Raw genomic sequence first — 19,238 nt, forward strand, 5'->3', positions numbered from 1 at the left:
GTAACTGAGTCAGGTTTGTAGGCCTCCTTGCTCGCACATGCTTTTTCAGTTCTGCCCACAAATTTTCTATAGGATTGAGGTCAGGGCTTTGTGATGGCCACTCCAATACCTTGACTTTGTTGTCCTTAAGCCATTTTGCCACAACTTTGGAAGTATGCTTGGGGTCATTGTCCACTTGGAAGACCCATTTGCGACCAAGCTTTAACTTCCTGACTGATGTCTTGAGATGTTGCTTCAATATATCCACACAATTTTCCATCCTCATGATATCCTCTATTTTGTGAAGTGCACCAGTCCCTCCTGGAGCAAAGCACCCCCACAACATGATGCTGCCACCCCTGTGCTTCACGGTTGGGATAGTGTTCTTCGGCTTGCAAACCGCCCCCTTTTCCTCCAAACATAACGATGGTCATTATGGCCAAACAGTTCTATTTTTGTTTCATCAGACCAGATAATTTCTCCAAAAAGTATGATCTTAGTCCCCATGTGCAGTTGCAAACCATAGTCTGACTTTTTTATCGCGGTTTTGGAGCAGTGGCATCTTCCTTGCTGAGCGGCCTTTCAGGTTATGTCGATCTAGGACTCGTTTTACTGTGGAGATAGATACTTTTGTACCTGTTTCCTCCAGCATCTTCACAAGGTCTGGGATTGATTTGGACTTTTCGCACCAAAGTACGTTCATCTCTAGGAGACAGAACACGTCTCTTTCCTGAGCAGTATGACGGCTGTGTGGTCCCATGGTGTTTATACTTGCGTACTACTGTTTGTACAAATGAATGTGGTACCTTCAGGCATTTGGAAATTGCTCCCAAGGATGAACCAGACTCGTGGAGGTCTACAATTTTTTTTCTGAGGTCTTGGCTGATTTCTTTTGATTTTCCCATGATGTCAAGCAAAGAGGCACTGAGTTTGAAGGTAGGCCTTGAAATACATCCACAGGTACACCTCCAATTGACTCAAATTATGTCAATTAGCCGATCGGAAGCTTCTAAAGCCATGACATCATTTTCGGGAATTTTCCAAGCTGTTTAAAGGCACAGTCAATTTAGTGTATGTAGACTTCTGACCCACTGGAATTGTGATACAGTGAATTTATAATCCGTTTGTAAACAATTGTTGGAAAATGACTTGTGTCATGCACAAAGAAGATGTCCTAACCGACTTGCCAAAACTATAGTTTGTTAACAAGAAATTTGTGGAGTGGTCGAAAAATTAGTTTTAATGACTCCAACCTAAGTGTATGTAAACTTCCGACTTCAACTGTATATTACTTGTGCGTGTGTTTCAGCCCGCTGTCACCCCACTCCTCACCACCACTGTCCTCCTCAGAATCTCCCTCTGATTCCATCAGGGAGGCGTCCAATCGATTGTCTCGCTTCGTTGTGACATCACCCCTGTGACAACATCACCATTATAAACTGGGTGGGTTGAGCCCTGAATGCTGATTGGCTGACAGACCGTGTACCACGGGTATGGCAAAACATTTATTTTTTACTGCTCTTATGACGTTGGTAACCAGTTTAAAATAGCAACACGGCAACTCTGGGTTTGTGGAATATGGCCCATATACCACAGCTAAGGGCTGTGTACAGGCACTCCACGTTGTGTCGTGCTTAAGACCAGCACTTAGCCGTGGAATATTGGCCATATACCACACCCCCTCATGCCTTATTGCTCAAATTGACACTGACAGTCCATATTGTTCTTGTTATACTGTTGCATATATATTACTGTTTATTAATATTCTTTAAACTGTGGCCTGGGGTGGTCTAATGATTAGCACCACCCCCTCAGCAGAAATATGGAATTGAATTGCTTTGATAATTAAAAGTGTCAGGCTGCTAGAGACAACCAGAGACAACATTGCATACATAAAAAATGATGGAGGATTAAAACAGGATAAAGGCCGAAGGCGTATTTCCATTGTAGTACTACTTGTGGTACTCATGTCAGTAGCCTGTACGCATGGGATCAAATCCCAGTTCCATTGCTACTTCGGAAGAAAGTCTCTTCTCTCTTCCCTGTTATTCTACACTGTCCTACATGTTAAACAAACCAACAAAAAAAACACACAAAAAAGAAGGGAGACCCCTCTCTTTTACAAAAAACTACAAATAAATATTATTCAACTGACATTGGTTTAGTGTAAAGTACATGAAGAAGTGAGGATAGGGACACATGAGTAATAGTGAACTTTTTGTCAGGTGCACCCATAAAGAAGTTCTATTAAACTGCAAATCATTAAATCATCAGATCAGTATTCATTCATCTAGATGAGTACCGACAGAAAGGTTCTTCCTGGAGCTGGTGTGACGACCCCCGGTGACCCAGCGGTGACCCCCACGGCCCGTGAGCCATGCCGCAAAGCAGACGATTCTCGGAGCATCCGCACAGGTCAGCGAGGCCAGGTACTGGCACTGAGGTAGAGAGAACACTGGGAGAGATGGAAGGAGAAAAGGAGGGAGAGAGAGAGAGAGGGGAAGGAGAGAAGTAGAGAAAAAAAGTTGATGAAAACCAAAATAGATTTAGGGAACGATGCATTCTACGAACAGTGTGGCTCTATAGGTTGGCAATTGTACCATAATATTGAGGGAACAACCAGTTGTGTTAGCTTTACTCACAGTTCAAGGTGCTTTCCCCATCCGCCAAATCGTAGCATGAGCCAATGAGGAGTGTCTGATGTACACAATCTGTTACTCCAGCGAAGCTGCTGTGATTGGTTAGCCTGGACACGGTGCCTGTGGTGATTGGACAGCAGAACGGTAAACATCAGAGAGTACACAGATCTGTAAGGTCTAGCACAGTACCGTATTAAACTGGCTCTTCTATATAGTGCACGCACGCACACACACACTGCTTCTCACCTATCCTCCAGTTGAGGATCCCGAGGTTGGCTCTGCCGTAGGCAACGGAGAGCCTGTCACCACGGGGACAGAGGGCCAAACGACCTCCCTGACTCCCGCAGCCCGTTACCGTTGCGTCCCAAGGATGTAACAGCTGCAGGGGGTCGCGGTTGGTGCAGAGCCCCTCCCACACAGACACCCCACCCTCTGCTGAGCTGCTGAACACCAGGGGACCCTGGGACTGCGGAGGATAGATAGGGGGCAGTTGTCATGGAGACAGAATGCAGTGGCTGAATACAATGCAAGGAATACGGTGTGTGTGTGTGTGTGTGTGTGTGCATGTATGTGTCTGTGCGTGCGTGCATGCTTGCGTGCGTGTGTGCGTGGTTTCACATGGTTTTGCATGATTAATGAACAAATGTGGGGATGGTGCTTTCACTGCTTGGCCTAACTGTGTTGAGCCTGTAACACTAAATAAATGTAAGTCTTAAAGGCCCAGGGCAGTCAAAAACGTGATTTTCTTGTGTTTTATATATTTCCAGACTATGATGTTGGAATAATAATGTGAAATTGCTCAAATTATGATAATGCCCTTATATTGCTGTTTGAAAAGGCCGCCAAGAATGTCAGCCTGTTTTGGTGGGAGGGTGACAAATTAGTTAATAGACCAATAAGAAAGACAGATCCAAATCTCTCTAGTTTTCCCCTCCCCAATCAGACCACTCCCAGATAGAATTGTCTCTTTGCTAAGAAGCAATTTTTGTTTCTATTTTACCATTTTAATTGAAAACAATCACAGCAAGGTACTTAATTGTTACCAAGAAATGATTTGATGTTGAGATAAACCAGCTGCATTGGACCTTTAAACTATGTATTTAAACAGCTTACGCCCCCAAGGAACCTCACAAAGTATTTTAGCCAAACATGTATAGACCATTTCTGATCCTCTATCCTAGCAAATATAATGCATTTGTATTTGAAGGTAAGGAAGAACGAGGAAAAGAGCACCGAATACTCGTTTGAACTTCTTTGGAATCTATATATCTTCTTAATCATTTATTTGAAATAATAATTTATTTCCACACTGCCTACAAGTGTGTAGCCTATAAGGAGAACAAGATATGTGTTCCTTCAGGCAGCATTTTTGTTTCTGCCTCAGCCAATTTATTTGGCGTGACAACAACTACTACGTTGGCTAATACACACACACAGATCTGGCAACGGTGCGGAAATATTTCAGCAAGGCCTTGATGAAAACACAAGTTCATGTTCATTAGGGCGCACAACAGAAAACAAAAAATGTTTGTTTGTTATTGGACCAGTTTCAGTCCATTTTCTTCAATTTGAACACAACCATAGTTATAGAAGCACTATAGCTTAAAAGCATAGAATGTGACACTATTGGCTCTTGATAATGGCAGCCACCTGTAGGGAGGTCACAGCCTCCTGTAGGGAGGTCACAGCCACCTGTAGGGAGGTCACAGCCACCTGTAGGGAGGTCACAGCCTCCTGTAGGGAGGTCACAGCCACCTGTAGGGAGGTCACAGCCACCTGTAGGGAGGTCACAGCCTCCTGTAGGGAGGTCACAGCCACCTGTAGGGAGGTCACAGCCACCTGTAGGGAGGTCACAGCCACCTGTAGGGAGGTCACAGCCACCTGTAGGGAGGTCACAGCCACCTGTAGGGAGGTCACAGCCACCTGTAGGGAGGTCACAGCCTCCTGTAGGGAGGTCACAGCCTCCTGTAGGGAGGTCACAGCCACCTGTAGGGAGGTCACAGCCTCCTGTAGGGAGGTCACAGCCACCTGTAGGGAGGTCACAGCCTCCTGTAGGGAGGTCACAGCCACCTGTAGGGAGGTCACAGCCTCCTGTAGGGAGGTCACAGCCTCCTGTAGGGAGGTCACAGCCTCCTGTAGGGAGGTCACAGCCACCTGTAGGGAGGTCACAGCCTCCTGTAGGGAGGTCACAGCCACCTGTAGGGAGGTCACAGCCACCTGTAGGGAGGTCACAGCCACCTGTAGGGAGGTCACAGCCACCTGTAGGGAGGTCACAGCCACCTGTAGGGAGGTCACAGCCTCCTGTAGGGAGGTCACAGCCACCTGTAGGGAGGTCACAGCCACCTGTAGGGAGGTCACAACCACCTGTAGGGAGGTCACAGCCACCTGTAGGGAGGTCACAGCCTCCTGTAGGGAGGTCACAGCCACCTGTAGGGAGGTCACAGCCTCCTGTAGGGAGGTCACAGCCACCTGTAGGGAGGTCACAGCCACCTGTAGGGAGGTCACAGCCACCTGTAGGGAGGTCACAGCCTCCTGTAGGGAGGTCACAGCCACCTGTAGGGAGGTCACAGCCTCCTGTAGGGAGGTCACAGCCTCCTGTAGGGAGGTCACAGCCTCCTGTAGGGAGGTCACAGCCACCTGTAGGGAGGTCACAGCCTCCTGTAGGGAGGTCACAGCCACCTGTAGGGAGAACACAGCCTCCTGTAGGGAGGTCACAGCCACCTGTAGGGAGGTCACAGCCTCCTGTAGGGAGGTCACAGCCTCCTGTAGGGAGGTCACAGCCACCTGTAGGGAGGTCACAGCCTCCTCATTTGCGTTGATTGATTGACAGTTGTCCAGCTCCAGGCCTGAACTTTACCCCCATCTGCAGACAGACAGAGAGAGAGGGGGGTGAAGGGAGAAGGAGTGAGAGAGAGAGAGCGAGATGGAGGGAAAGAGAGAGAGACGAAGTACGGGAAAAGAGAGAGGGGAGGGATGGTAAAGAGCAAGAGAGAGAGAGAGTCAGGGAGAGAAAGAGAGGTTAACTAGGCCTGACAGTTGCTGGCAGACATTACTCATGGCTTGCATAAATACCTGTGAGCCTGAGCCTCCTCACTTGTCTGCCTCTATCAGTCTGACTACACTTACTGTCTACTGCAGGGTTAGGCAACCCTGGTCCCGGAGGGCCGCAGGAACTTCATGTTTTTGATTTAACCAACCTGGAAGACCAGGTGTGTTGAATTTAGGCCATCACTGAACTGATCAATTAGCTCAGTTGGTCAGGTGTGGTGCCCAATTGGAACAGAATCCTGCAGTATCTGCGGCACCCCAGGAACAGGGTTGTCTACCCCTGGTCTACCGAGTACACACACACATCACACACACACATCCCCCCACAGAAACTGCATCCACACAAACCTGATCCAGTGATGATGTAGCCATCGCCTTCAGGCACGAAGCAGAGAGCATTAAAGGTATAGATGGACTTTACACACTGGCCTGGACGGAGAGAGGGGAACACTGATTTAATTGTCCACAACACAATTACGTAGGCACATCCAAACACGTAGGCACGCACTCACCCAGATAAAGCTGTAGGGCTCAGACTGTGTGTGTGTGTGTGTGTGTGTGTGTGTGTGTGTGTGTGTGTGTGTGTGTGTGCGTGCGTGCGTGCGTGCGTGCGTGCGTGCGTGCGTGCGTGCGTGCGTGCGTGCGTGCGTGCGTGCGTGCGTGCGTGCGTGCGTGCGTGCGTGCGTGCGTGCGTGTGTGTGTGTGTGTGTGTGTGTAGTGAACTCACCAGTACTTAAGGCCCAGTTCCTCACACAGCAGTCTGCTGAGCCACTCAGGAGGAACCTCTCCTTGTCTCCCGGAGACAGATCCTTGGCTAGAGAAAGAAACAGAGACAGAGCGAGAGAGATTGACAGTAGGGGGGAAGGAGGGGAAGAGGGGAAGAGACAAGGGGGTGTTGAACGGAAGAAAGAGATGGAGAGAAATGTGGGGGAGGGAATAATAATAATTGTATTCGTTATCATTGTACAGTTCATAGTCAGTATGCATATAATTATCATCCATGTTGTTATTGATTTAATATGATATGCTTCCGAGTTCTCGTCTTGGCAATGTTAGCCTGAGCAAATAAACCTGGAGAGAGTGAGATAGAGATACGGAGAGGGGGAGCGTGGGAGGAGAGACAGAAAGGGCAAAGAAGTTCAAGTAGTGGAACGATCCCTCCTTCAGTCAGAATGAGAGTAACCCAGAGTGTCTGCTGCTAGTTCTCTCCGTGGATTTGACCTGATGAACTAAAATTATAATTACACTGCCTGAAATCAGGATGCCTGACTGAGAATAAGGGTGTGTGTGTGTGTGTGTGTGTGTGTGTGTGTGTGTGTGTGTGTGTGTGTGTGTGTGTGTGTGTGTGTGTGTGTGTGTGTGTGTGTGTGTGTGTGTGTGTGTGTGTGTGTGTACACGTTTTACTATACTTGTTAGTACCGGAAGTCCTCACACGAATAGTAAACCGGTCCTCACTTGTATACAGGCTATTTTAGTTTTAGGCTTAGTGTTTAGGGTTAGGGTTAGAATTAGGGATTAGTGGTTAGGTTTAGGGTTAGAATTAGGGGTAAGATTTAGGGTTAGGAGTTAGGGTTAGGATTAGGATTAGGGGTTAGGATTAGTATAGTAAGACATAGCTGTGTGTGTGTGTGTGTGTGTGTGTGTGTGTGTGTGTGTGTGTGTGTGTGTGTGTGTGTGTGTGTGTGTGTGTGTGTGTGTGTGTGTGTGTGTGTGTGTGTGTGTGTGTGTGTGTGTGTGTGTGTGTGTGTGTGTGTGTGTGTGTGTGTCACGGCGGAGACCAAAGCGCAGCGTGGTATACGTACATTCTTCTTTATTACTAGAATGAACACTGAACAAAACTAACAGAACAACAAAACGAACCGTGAAGCTATACAAATGAGTGCTGACAGGCTACTACACATAGACAACAACCCATAAATACCCAAGGGAAAATGGCTACCTAAATATGGTCCCCAATCAGAGACAACGATAAACAGCTGCCTCTGATTGGGAACCATATCAGGCCACCATAGACATATACAGTGGGGCAAAAAAGTATTTAGTCAGCCACCAATTGTGCAAGTTCTCCCACTTAAAAAGATGAGAGGCCTGTAATTCTCATCATAGGTACACTTCAACTATGACTGACAAAATGAGATTTTTTCTCCAGAATTTTTTTTTAATGAATTTATTTGCAAATGATGGTGGAAAATAAGTATTTGGTCACCTACAAACAAGCAAGATTTCTGGCTCTCACAGACCTGTAACTTCTTCTTTAAGAGGCTCCTCTGTCCTCCACTCCTTACCTGTATTAATGGCACCTGTTTGAACTTGTTATCAGTATAAAAGACACCTGTCCACAACCTCAAACAGTCACACTCCAAACTCCACTATGGCCAAGACCAAAGAGCTGTCAAAGGACACCAGAAACAAAATTGTAGACCTGCACCAGGCTGGGAAGACTGAATCTGCAATAGGTAAGCAGCTTGGTTTGAAGAAATCAACTGTGGGAGCAATTATTAGGAAATGGAAGACATACAAGACACTGATAATCTTCCTCGATCTGGGGCTCCACGCAAGATCTCACCCCGTGGGGTCAAAATGATCACAAGAACGGTGAGCAAAAATCCCAGAACCACACGGATTTGAGTCCCTGGCGGCGTAGTGTGTTACTGATGGTAGGCTTTGTTACTTTGGTCCCAGCTCTCTGCAGGTCATTCACTAGGTCCCCCCGTGTGGTTCTGGGACTTTTGCTCACCGTTCTTGTGATCATTTTGACCCCACGGGGTGAGATCGAGGAAGATTATCAGTGGTCTTGTATGTCTTCCATTTCCATTTCCATTTTTTTTTCAAATTTTGTCTGTCATGGTTGAAGTGTACCTATGATGAAAATTACAGGCCTCTCTCATCTTTTTAAGTGGGAGAACTTGCACAATTGGTGGCTGACTAAATACTTTTTTGCCCCACTGTATATACCTAGACCTACAAAACCCCTGGATATACAAAAACCCTAGACAAGACAAAACTAGCATACACACCCTAGTCACACCCTGACCTAACCAAAATAATAAAGAAAACATAGATAACTACGGTCAGGGCGTGACAGTGTGTGTGTGTGTGTGCGCGTGCTCATGTGTGTGTGTGTGTCCATTCCCTACCTAGTCTCCTACAGTATTCAGGCGGAGGGGCAGACAGACAGGTGACTCCACCAGTGTGACCTCCGAGATTCCGCTGCTCTGTTGCTGTAGGAACGGGCCACAACTTTACTGTTGTGTCTCGACTGAGAGAGAGAGCAATAGAGAGAGAGAGAGATGGCGAGAACAACGGAGAGCGATGAAATGAGTGTGAGAGAGAGAGAGACAGAGAGAGACCGCGAGAGTGAGAGCAGACAAGGTTCAAGTGGCTCAATAACACTCTGTTCAGGCGAGAATGGCTCTCAGTGGTAGGAGGAGACAGTTAGCATGTCAGAGTTACAGAGAGAGGAGGACGGAGAAAGAAAGAAATTCATGGAATTATATTATCCACAGTTATGAGATCTATTATTTAATCGGAGAATGACTCACTCACCTGGTTGTCGACGGCAACCACACAGGTGATGATGTCACTGTGACCCTCCATCGACCTCAAGCGAAACTTGGCTCTCTCCCATGATGCTTTGAGAGATGTAAACTCGGTATCTGAAAAAAAAGGGACCCATCATAATCACTATGAACCCAAGTCTTGGGTGAACTTTTTTACAAAGGGACAAATTCAGACTTGTACGCCTTTCCTATGCACTTCTCAGTAGTTGGTATTCAGATGTGTGTGCATAACGGGCTTTGTGCAGGTGCGTAACAGGCTTTATAGGTTTGGTTCCTTTGCGTGCGCTGAATCAATTTAAATCAACCGCTGAAAATCCTTCCACTTGATGGCTGACAGATTTCCCCTGGAGTTTTCATCCAATAGGGGTTTCAGTACATTTATATAAAGCCATCCCTTTAAATTTGGTGTACCTTTAATTAGAATTTAGTCGACAGACTCACTAGAATATATTGAGAGAACTGTTCAGAATATTAGGGATCAATTAAAGAAAGCCATGTAAGTACATACGTACAGTGGGGAGAACAAGTATTTGATACACTGCCGATTTTGCAGGTTTTCCTACTTACAAAGCATGTAGAGGTCTGTAATTTTTATCATAGGTACACTTCAACTATGAGAGACGGAATCTAAAACAAAAATCCAGAAAATCACATTGTATGATTTTTAAGTAATTCATTTGCATTTTATTGCATGACATAAGTATTTGATACATCAGAAAAGCAGAACTTAATATTTGGTACAGAAACCTTTGTTTGCAATTACAAAGATCATACGTTTCCTGTAGTTCTTGACTAGGTTTGCACACACTGCAGCAGGGATTTTGGCCCACTCCTCCCTACAGATCTTCTCCAGATCCTTCAGGTTTCGGGGCTGTCGCTGGGCAATACGGACTTTCAGCTCCCTCCAAAGATTTTCTATTGGGTTCAGGTCTGGAGACTGGCTAGGCCACTCCAGGACCTTGAGATGCTTCTTACGGAGCCACTCCTTAGTTGCCATGGCTGTGTGTTTCGTGTCGTTGTCATGCTGGAAGACCCAGCCACGACCCATCTTCAATGCTCTTACTGAGGGAAGGAGGTTGTTGGCCAAGATCTCGCGATACATGGCCCCATCCATCCTCCCCTCAATACGGTGCAGTCGTCCTGTCCCCTTTGCAGAAAAGCATCCCCAAAGAATGATGTTTCCACCTCCATGCTTCACGGTTGGGATGGTGTTCTTGGGGTTGTACTCATACTTCTTCTTCCTCCAAACACGGCGAGTGGAGTTAGACCAAAAAGCTCTATTTTTGTCTCATCAGACCACATGACCTTCTCCCATTCCTCCTATGGATCATCCAGATGGTCATTGGCAAACTTCAGACGGGCCTGGACATGCGCTGGCTTGAGCAGGGGGACCTTGCGTGCGCTGCAGGATTTTAATCCATGACGGCGTAGTGTGTTACTAATGGTTTTCTTTGAGACTGTGGTCCCAGCTCTCTTCAGGTCATTGACCAGGTCCTGCCGTGTAGTTCTGGGCTGATCCCTCACCTTCCTCATGATCATTGATGCCCCACGAGGTGAAATCTTGCATGGAGCCCCAGACCGAGGGTGATTGACCGTCATCTTGAACTTCTTCCATTTTCTAATAATTGCGCCAACAGTTGTTTCCTTCTCACCAAGCTGCTTGCCTATTGTCCTGTAGCCCATCCCAGCCTTGTGCAGGTCTACAATTTTATCCCTGATGTCCTTACACAGCTCTCTGGTCTTGGCCATTGTGGAGAGGTTGGAATCTGTTTGATTGAGTGTGTGGACAGGTGTCTTTTATACAGGTAACGAGTTCAAACAGGTGCAGTTAATACAGGTAATGAGTGGAGAACAGGAGGGCTTCTTAAAGAAAAACTAACAGGTCTGTGAGAGCCGGAATTCTTACTGGTTGGTAGGTGATCAAATACTTATGTCATGCAATAAAATGCAAATTAATTATTTTAAAATCATACAATGTGATTTTCTGGATTTTTGTTTTAGATTCCGTCTCTCACAGTTGAAGTGTACCTATGATAAAAATTACAGACCTCTACATGCTTTGTAAGTAGGAAAACCTGCAAAATCGGCAGTGTATCAAATACTTGTTCTCCCCACTGTATTTATCTGCTTTTTAGCACCACTTGGTCAATTTAAAAACACTCTGATCTTTTTAGAGTTAGGAAAGCATTTATGAATAATAAAAAAAAACAGGTTTGGAGAGCCTTTACGCAAAAAAATATATTGGTGAATCAAAAATACTGTCGTTTGATTCATCCTGAACGTTGCCATATTCAATGAATCAATCCATGAAATATTGAAAGGTGAGAAAAGTGTACAATAGGGGTTGAATAGTAGTCCTATCAATCTACCCTAATAATCCTCACTAATCATGGAACTGGGATGAGAACGGGCCAGATGTCGTGAACAGTGTGCCAGTCTCCAGGTTTAACCCGCTACATGTACTGTATGTATGGTCTACAGCTCATAATGGTTCCAATAGGCTACATGTCCCAAATGATTGCGCAACTTGTAATACTTTAGCCCCATATGATCCACTACTGCTAGCGATCCTCAGGAACAACCACACGAACGTGACCGAGGAAAGAAAGGTGAACTAACTGTGTAATGGAATGATGCAAAATGTAAGGAGAGTGACAGTTATAGTGACAGTTATAAATGTAAGGAAACTAACACTAGTGACAGTTATACATGTAAGGAAACTAACACTTGTGACAGTTATACATGTAAGGAAACTAACACTAGTGACAGTTATACATGTAAGGAAACTAGCACTAGTGACAGTTATAAATGTAAGGAAACTAACACTAAAGTGACAGTTATAAATGTAAGGAAACTAACACTAAAGTGACAGCTGTAAATGTAAGGAAACTAACACTAGTGACAGTTATAAATGTAAGGAAACTAACACTAAAGTGACAGTTATAAATGTAAGGAAACTAACACTAAAGTGACAGCTGTAAATGTAAGGAAACTAACACTAGTGACAGTTATAAATGTAAGGAAACTAACACTAAAGTGACAGTTATATTACAAGTTTGCGGACGACACTACAGTGGTAGGCTTGATTACCAACAACGACGAGACGGCCTACAGGGAGGAGGTGAGGGCCCTCGGAGTGTGGTGTCAGGAAAATAACCTCACACTCAACGTCAACAAAACAAAGGAGATGATTGTGGACTTCAGGAAACAGCAGAGGGAGCACCCCCCTATCCACATCGACGGGACAGTAGTGGAGAAGGTGGAAAGTTTTAAGTTCCTCGGTGTACACATCACAAACAAACTGAATTGGTCCACCCACACAGACAGCGTTGTGAAGAAGGCGCAGCAGCGCCTCTTCAACCTCAGGAGGCTGAAGAAATTCGGCTTGTCACCAAAAGCACTCACAAACTTCTACAGATGCACAATCGAGAGCATCCTGTCGGGCTGTATCACCGCCTGGTACGGCAACTGCTCCGCCCACAACTGTAAGGCTCTCCAGAGGGTAGTGAGGTCTGCACAACGCATCACCGGGGGCAAACTACCTGCCCTCCAGGACACCTACACCACCCGATGTCACAGGATCATCAAGGACAACAACCACCCAAGCCACTGCCTGTTCACCCCGCTATCATCCAGAAGGCGAGGTCAGTACAGGTGCATCAAAGCAGGGACCGAGAGACTGAAAAACAGCTTCTATCTCAAGGCCATCAGACTGTTAAACAGCCACCACTAACATTTAGTGGCCGCTGCCAACATACTGACTCAACTCCAGCCTCTTTAATAATGGGAATTGATGGAAATTATGTAAAAATGTACCACTAGCCACTTTAAACAATGCCACTTAATATAATGTTTACATACCCTACATTACTCCTCATATGTATATGTATATACTGTACTCTATATCATCTACTGCATCTTGCCATCTTTATGTAATACATGTATCACTAGCCACTTTAAACTATGCCACTTTATGTTTACATACCCTACATTATTCATCTCATATGTATATACTATACTCTATACCATCTACTGCATCTTGCCTATGCCGTTCTGTACCATCACTCATTCATATATCTTTATGTACATATTCTTTATCCCTTTACACTTGTGTGTATAAGGTAGTAGTTGTGGAATTGTTAGGTTAGATTACTTGTTGGTTATTACTGCATTGTCGGAACTAGAAGCACAAGCATTTCGCTACACTCGCATTAACATCTGCTAACCATGTGTATGTGACAAATAAAATTTGATTTGATTTGATTTAAATGTAAGGAAACTAACACTAGTGACAGTTATAAATGTAAGGAAACTAACACTAGTGACAGTTATAAATGTATGTGGGTATAACTGACAGTGGCTACCAATAGTGGCTAATATTTAACATGATACAAATTATAAAACATACAGTCAAAAGTCTGTTTATATAATTAAAACATTCTAGGAACCATAAATCAACTCTCTAGGTTTGGCTCTGTACACTAATTTGCGCATGGCTACAGAAGCCTATAGTGTAATGCCCGGGGTGTAGTGGAGGAAGGAGTCAGACGCAGGAGACAGAGAGTTCAGAGTAGCGTTCTAATTTAATACCACAAACAGGTGAACACGACGCCACTCTAAAATGAATGCTCCACCGCATAAACGAGAACACGAAATACCATGAGAACACGTACACGAACCGTGACACACAAGCATGTACAACCTGTACACAAAACAATCCCGCACACCCAGCAGGCCGGGCTGCTGGTTAATAAAGCCCCATTAATCACCCTAACCACAAACAGGTGTAACCACTAAACAAAAAAGGAGGGGTAGGAAAAGTCAGTAGCAGCTTGTAGGCCGGTGACGACGACCGCCGAGCGCCACCCGAACAGGAAGGGGAGCCACCTTCGGTAGGAGTCGTTACATATAGTTTGTCTCCAAATGTCATTCTTGCATGTTACAAGGCTAAAATTGTATAAACATCACTGTGGGAAAGTTGATATGTTGATATGCTTTAGTTTGCTGCCATATGACAGGTTTCACATTTGTCTCCAGCGATCATAAGTCAAAATAGATCTGAAACAATTGTCAGTAATATTTACAATCCCCTTATCTAAGCGGCTGTAACGGTTGTCGTCTGGAGGAGAAGAAGAGGACCAAGGTGCAGCGTGGTAATTGTTCATCTTGTTTGATGAAGGTGAACACTCAAAATACAAAAACAACAAATGTGAAAAACCGAAACAGTACTGTCTGGTGCAGACACACAAAGACAGAAAACAACCACCCACAAAACCCAACACAAAACAGGCTACCTAAATATGGTTCCCAATCAGAGACAATGACAAACACCTGCCTCTGATTGAGAACCATATCAGGCCAAACACAGAAATAGAAAAACATAGACAAACAAACATAGACTGCCCACCCCAACTCACGCCCTGACCATACTAAATAAAGACAAAAACAAAGGAAATAAAGGTCAGAACGTGACAGCGGCTTACTTTACCTATCTCTTATCAATAGCTCTTATCAATTTGTAAATTACAGTGCATGGAGAATGGTGTTATATCTATCAGAAAAAATAACAAAGACGTTGTTCCACTTGGAACCGACATGTTGCATCAACCTTATTCATTGTTTCATCGCACGTAAAGGCGGTGGCATTATGAGCGAATGAAGTCAAAATAGACACTGATCTAGGATCCGTTTTGCCTTTAAGGGGGCTCCTGAGTGGCGCAGTGGCCTAAGGCACTGCATCGCAGTCTAAGAGGCGTCACTACGGTCCCTGGTTCAAATCCAGGCTGTATTCTGTTTTTTGGAAACAGACAGATCAGTCTTGTGTTCAGTAGGCACAAAGCAGAAGAAAACAGTCTGAAACAGGTAGGTACGATCTGAACTTATGAAATGGTTGTTTTGGTTTGTCGTTGTGAAGCGTTTTGCTTCAGTGTGCCTACAGAGGACCCTAATGAACACAACCCAGGTGGGAAGGACAGATCGAAACGTAAACTTTTTGTGATATGATTTCTGGGAGCCTACCAAGCTGTTACCATATTTCCTTTCCTTCAATCACAGTACATTTGTGATATACCAATGAGTGTGAGAATGTGTCTACATAATCTAACAAACCCTAGTTGAAAGATAACCCAGCCTTCCTGGTTTTCCTTGGGGCTTGTGTCGGTCACAGCTAGACAGGAGCTCTGACTGCTCTCCCCCTGCTCCTGTCTCTCTCCGTCCTCCCGTCTCCTCCTTTCTTCCTGTCTCTCCCCTTTTTACCGTCTCCTTCTGACTGCCTGTCTTCTTCTGTCGGCCCTGCTTCTCCCTTGGGGATCTTGGTAGGAGAGGGGCTGTGCGACGGAAGAGCCTCAGAGTTGGCTTCACTGTGCCCGAGCAAAAAAAGAAAACACACCAAATACCAAGAGTGAATTGACAGTGCAGTCACATTCAGGAAAACATCACGTGCACAGACATACAGGACAGTACATAGGCTAAGCCATAGACACACAAGCAAGCTTACAAACAATGACAATCCTTTATTACATTTCTATAGCACTTTTCATTACAAGTATAATCTCAGAGTGCATAAATATACATTTGTAGCCATGGCGTGGAAGACAGATTGATGTCGTTGTTTAACGTTGATTAACGGATTATCACTATCATGTCTTTATACTACTTTGTGATAATGACATTTCCCCTGGTATTCCCTTGGTATTTCAAAGCCCTGGGAGAGTGTGCCCGGTCGTGACTGTGTGGAAGGAATCCCTAAGTGATGGCTACATGACGTACTATCCCCTCTACTACTCCCATACATTAGGATGCCTTGAAAGAAAGACTGGCTGACTTTGACCTATGTCGGCTAGACTCAAGCCAGATCAAAGCATCAAAGTGAATGTTACAGCTTGTGAACAGGGATGTTAATCTCCCCTATCGCCCTCTAGCTCTCCCTCCCTCTCTCTCTCTTTCCTTGCACTTTTTCATCTCCTCATGTTTTCCTTCTCCCACAATCCCCGGAGTTTGCTGGGGGCCAGAAAGCTGCAGCAGAAGTTCAGCCAATCTGGTGCGGAGCTCCGCCTTCCTGGAGATCTGAAGATGGGGAAGGGGGGGTTGGGCTTAGATTTGTTTGAACATCATTTAGGTTAATAATAACATGCATGACCGTAGAAATCTCCCTGGGTACGTCTCAATCGTCTAACGTCGCCCCTCCTTCATCCGGACTGATCTGAGAAGAGATGGACTGATAAAAGACAGTGAGTAGACATCCATCCATTATAGTACTGTCACCGATCCTATGTGTTTCCAGATCAGAGTTGATGAAGGAAAGGAGACAAAATGACCACTTTAGACTATTTATATGTGGCCCCCAACGATTCGTATAAACCCTGAATGACTGACAGGGGGCGCTGTATTGAAGCCACCGCGAAGCCATCTTGGCACTCCTCAATTGTAAAAGTATATTTTGGAAGCTACAGAAATGTATTTATTAATGTCTACATTCGTTTCTGACACAATTATTCTATTACAGGCACCTTAATGTATACTTTCAAATGATATTACGTGAGCTAAACATAAAAAAAAAAATTTGCGAGTACTAATGTTACTGTCCCCACTACAACAACAAAAATACTTAAATACACGTCACTTTGTCCTAGAAATATTGAATTGAAATACTGTAGAATTCCATTCATTCCTATGGAAGTCTCCTGCTAGGGAGTGCCAATATGGCCGACCGGTGGCGTCAAAGCCTCTCATAGAATCAGAAATACAGGGTTTATAAACGCAACCCCCCCCCCCCCCTTTACATGGTGATTCATTGCCAAAGCCCCTATGACAATGACACTCAATCAAGATTAGAAAGGCGTGATACATTTCGACACAAGAGAAGGGTATCGTGTTATGCTTACATTTGGTATATTCAATTAGTGCCAGTGTAGATGAGGTTGATCTAAAACCACATCTAAAACCACATCTAAAACTCGGCCAAAGCCTAATGAGAACGCAAGTTGTTTACCACTATATTTGTAAAGATTATGATCAGGCGAGCCAATTCTCTATCTCACTTGGGTGAAATGATTTAATGATCAGCTGTTCAGTCTTGGTGTGCTCCAGCTAGGTTGGCCTCAATTGAACCCACTCACGATCGAGAGTGTAATAATGTCAAATGTAACCTGCAAGAATGGTATTGGGGGATTAAGGTGCTCCATCAAGATCTCTCGTGGGAGCGAGTACAGTCATATCCGGGAGTATTAGTACCAAGGGAAATCTATTCAGGATTGTGGAATAAGCACCGGTGCGCTCACGACACGACTCATATTAAAACTACGGATGAAGATGAGAAGTGAAGTCGTGTTCTGTGCCTTAACTCTTTCTTCTGGAGTGAGAGATTGTGAAATGTTGATCTCCAGATGCTCAATCTGTCTCAGTTTCTTCTGGGGCTTTCTCACCGCCCCCATCTGAAACCCCTATTCTACAAGCACCAACATCTGTTCCTGATTATTCTGTGTACAATGTTTCACGATGCTTGTGGGTCATGCAACATTTATTTTTTAAGTGTTTCTACCGTGTTTCACTAATTTGCTGTCCTCTCTCTGTACAGTCAATTGTTTCCATAGACGTGTCTCATCGCTGATGGCAACAATGGTAGATAGCAGAGGTGTGGACTCGAGTCACATGACTTGGACTCGAGTCAGACTCGAGTCACAAATATGATGACTTGCAACTCGACTTTGACTTTAACACCAATGACTCGTGACTTGACTTGGACGTGAGCCTTATGACTCGACCTGACTTGCTACCCTCCCCAAACTGACTTGATACCCTCCCCAAGCCCAAATGTTAAAAATTATGCTATTAAAAAAAGGTGTGCAGCGCATCAACTCTTCATTTAACGGATTACAGTTTGAATCGGACAGCGGCCAATCAAATTGGGCATGGCAGTGCAGAGGAACGTCGGCGGGTAAATTCAGATGGAGCCCTTGGAAAGATGATACCCAAAATTATTATTTTCGGATATAAAGACGACGCTGTATCAACAAAAAACGGATTGCAACTTGCAAAACATGCGGGAAGAAAATTAGACGGAAGCGCAACAATTTCCAACTTCGTTCGACATTTGAAGCTGCACAAAGAACGGTAAGTCGTGGCTAATATAGCCGACAGCTATCCATCACACGAGGTTGTGTGTTTATGAGTGTGTGTAACTTGTTTCATGGGTTTCTTTTTGCTGGTTTGTGATGTCTGTAGCCTGTATTGTTATGTGCGATCCTCCCTGCTTGCCTAGATTAGACTTGCAGATTGACTCGCCATGGCGCTGTTTGGAGCTGGAAAAGATCAAATGAGCACATTTGTGGCAGAGTGCCTCCTAGAATGGTTGTGTACTCTTCCTAACCTGCTGATTACGGCGAGTGCTTGAACCTCTGATTGTGTTTATGCTTCACACAAATCCCACCCTCCCCCTCTCTGCTGTCCTCCGCAGTTTTGCGCTTTCTCCATTGATAATGAATGAAGAACGGCGGCTTATTTCATCTGAGGCACCGCATTCAGATTCAGTTTTCCAGATAGAAATGCAATATATAGATCTGTACTCGATTCTCTATTCTACACGGCAAAGGCTGTTGTAGGTGATGTATTTCTATGCAACCACCCCACACGACCCGACCCAACCTACCACGCCTCTCCCGCTGTCACAGAGAGAGAGAGAGGGGGGGAAATATTTCCATGGAAATATAACGTTTATTTGGAAAGTAATAAAAATATAGATATTCTTAAAAGCATTCATGATTTGCGTAAATGTAATATACTATTACTCTTGTTAAAAATATGAAATGGTATTACATTTGGTGAAGAGCACATTATGATTTGTTTAGGACTCGAAACTCAAAGTTTAGGATTTGAGACTTGACTTGATACTTGACGGTCTTGACTTGGGACTTGACTTGGGACTTGAGTGCTAAGACTTGAGACTTACTTGTGACTTGTAATGGCATGGTCCCACCTCTGGTAGATAGCCTGTTTGAGGGGATACATTTGAGCA

The 19,238-nt window shown here is 44.8% G+C and overlaps 1 pseudogene; it reads right to left on the bottom strand.

The window, feature by feature from the left end:
• Positions 1-1,317: 1,317 nt before the first annotated feature.
• Positions 1,318-17,658, bottom strand: LOC139564134 (uncharacterized; annotated as a pseudogene).
• Between the last annotated feature and the right edge of the window lie 1,580 nt (positions 17,659-19,238).

The sequence above is a fragment of the Salvelinus alpinus genome, chromosome 35 (genome assembly GCF_045679555.1).
Source record: "Salvelinus alpinus chromosome 35, SLU_Salpinus.1, whole genome shotgun sequence".
NCBI classification, from domain to species: Eukaryota; Metazoa; Chordata; class Actinopteri; order Salmoniformes; family Salmonidae; genus Salvelinus; species Salvelinus alpinus.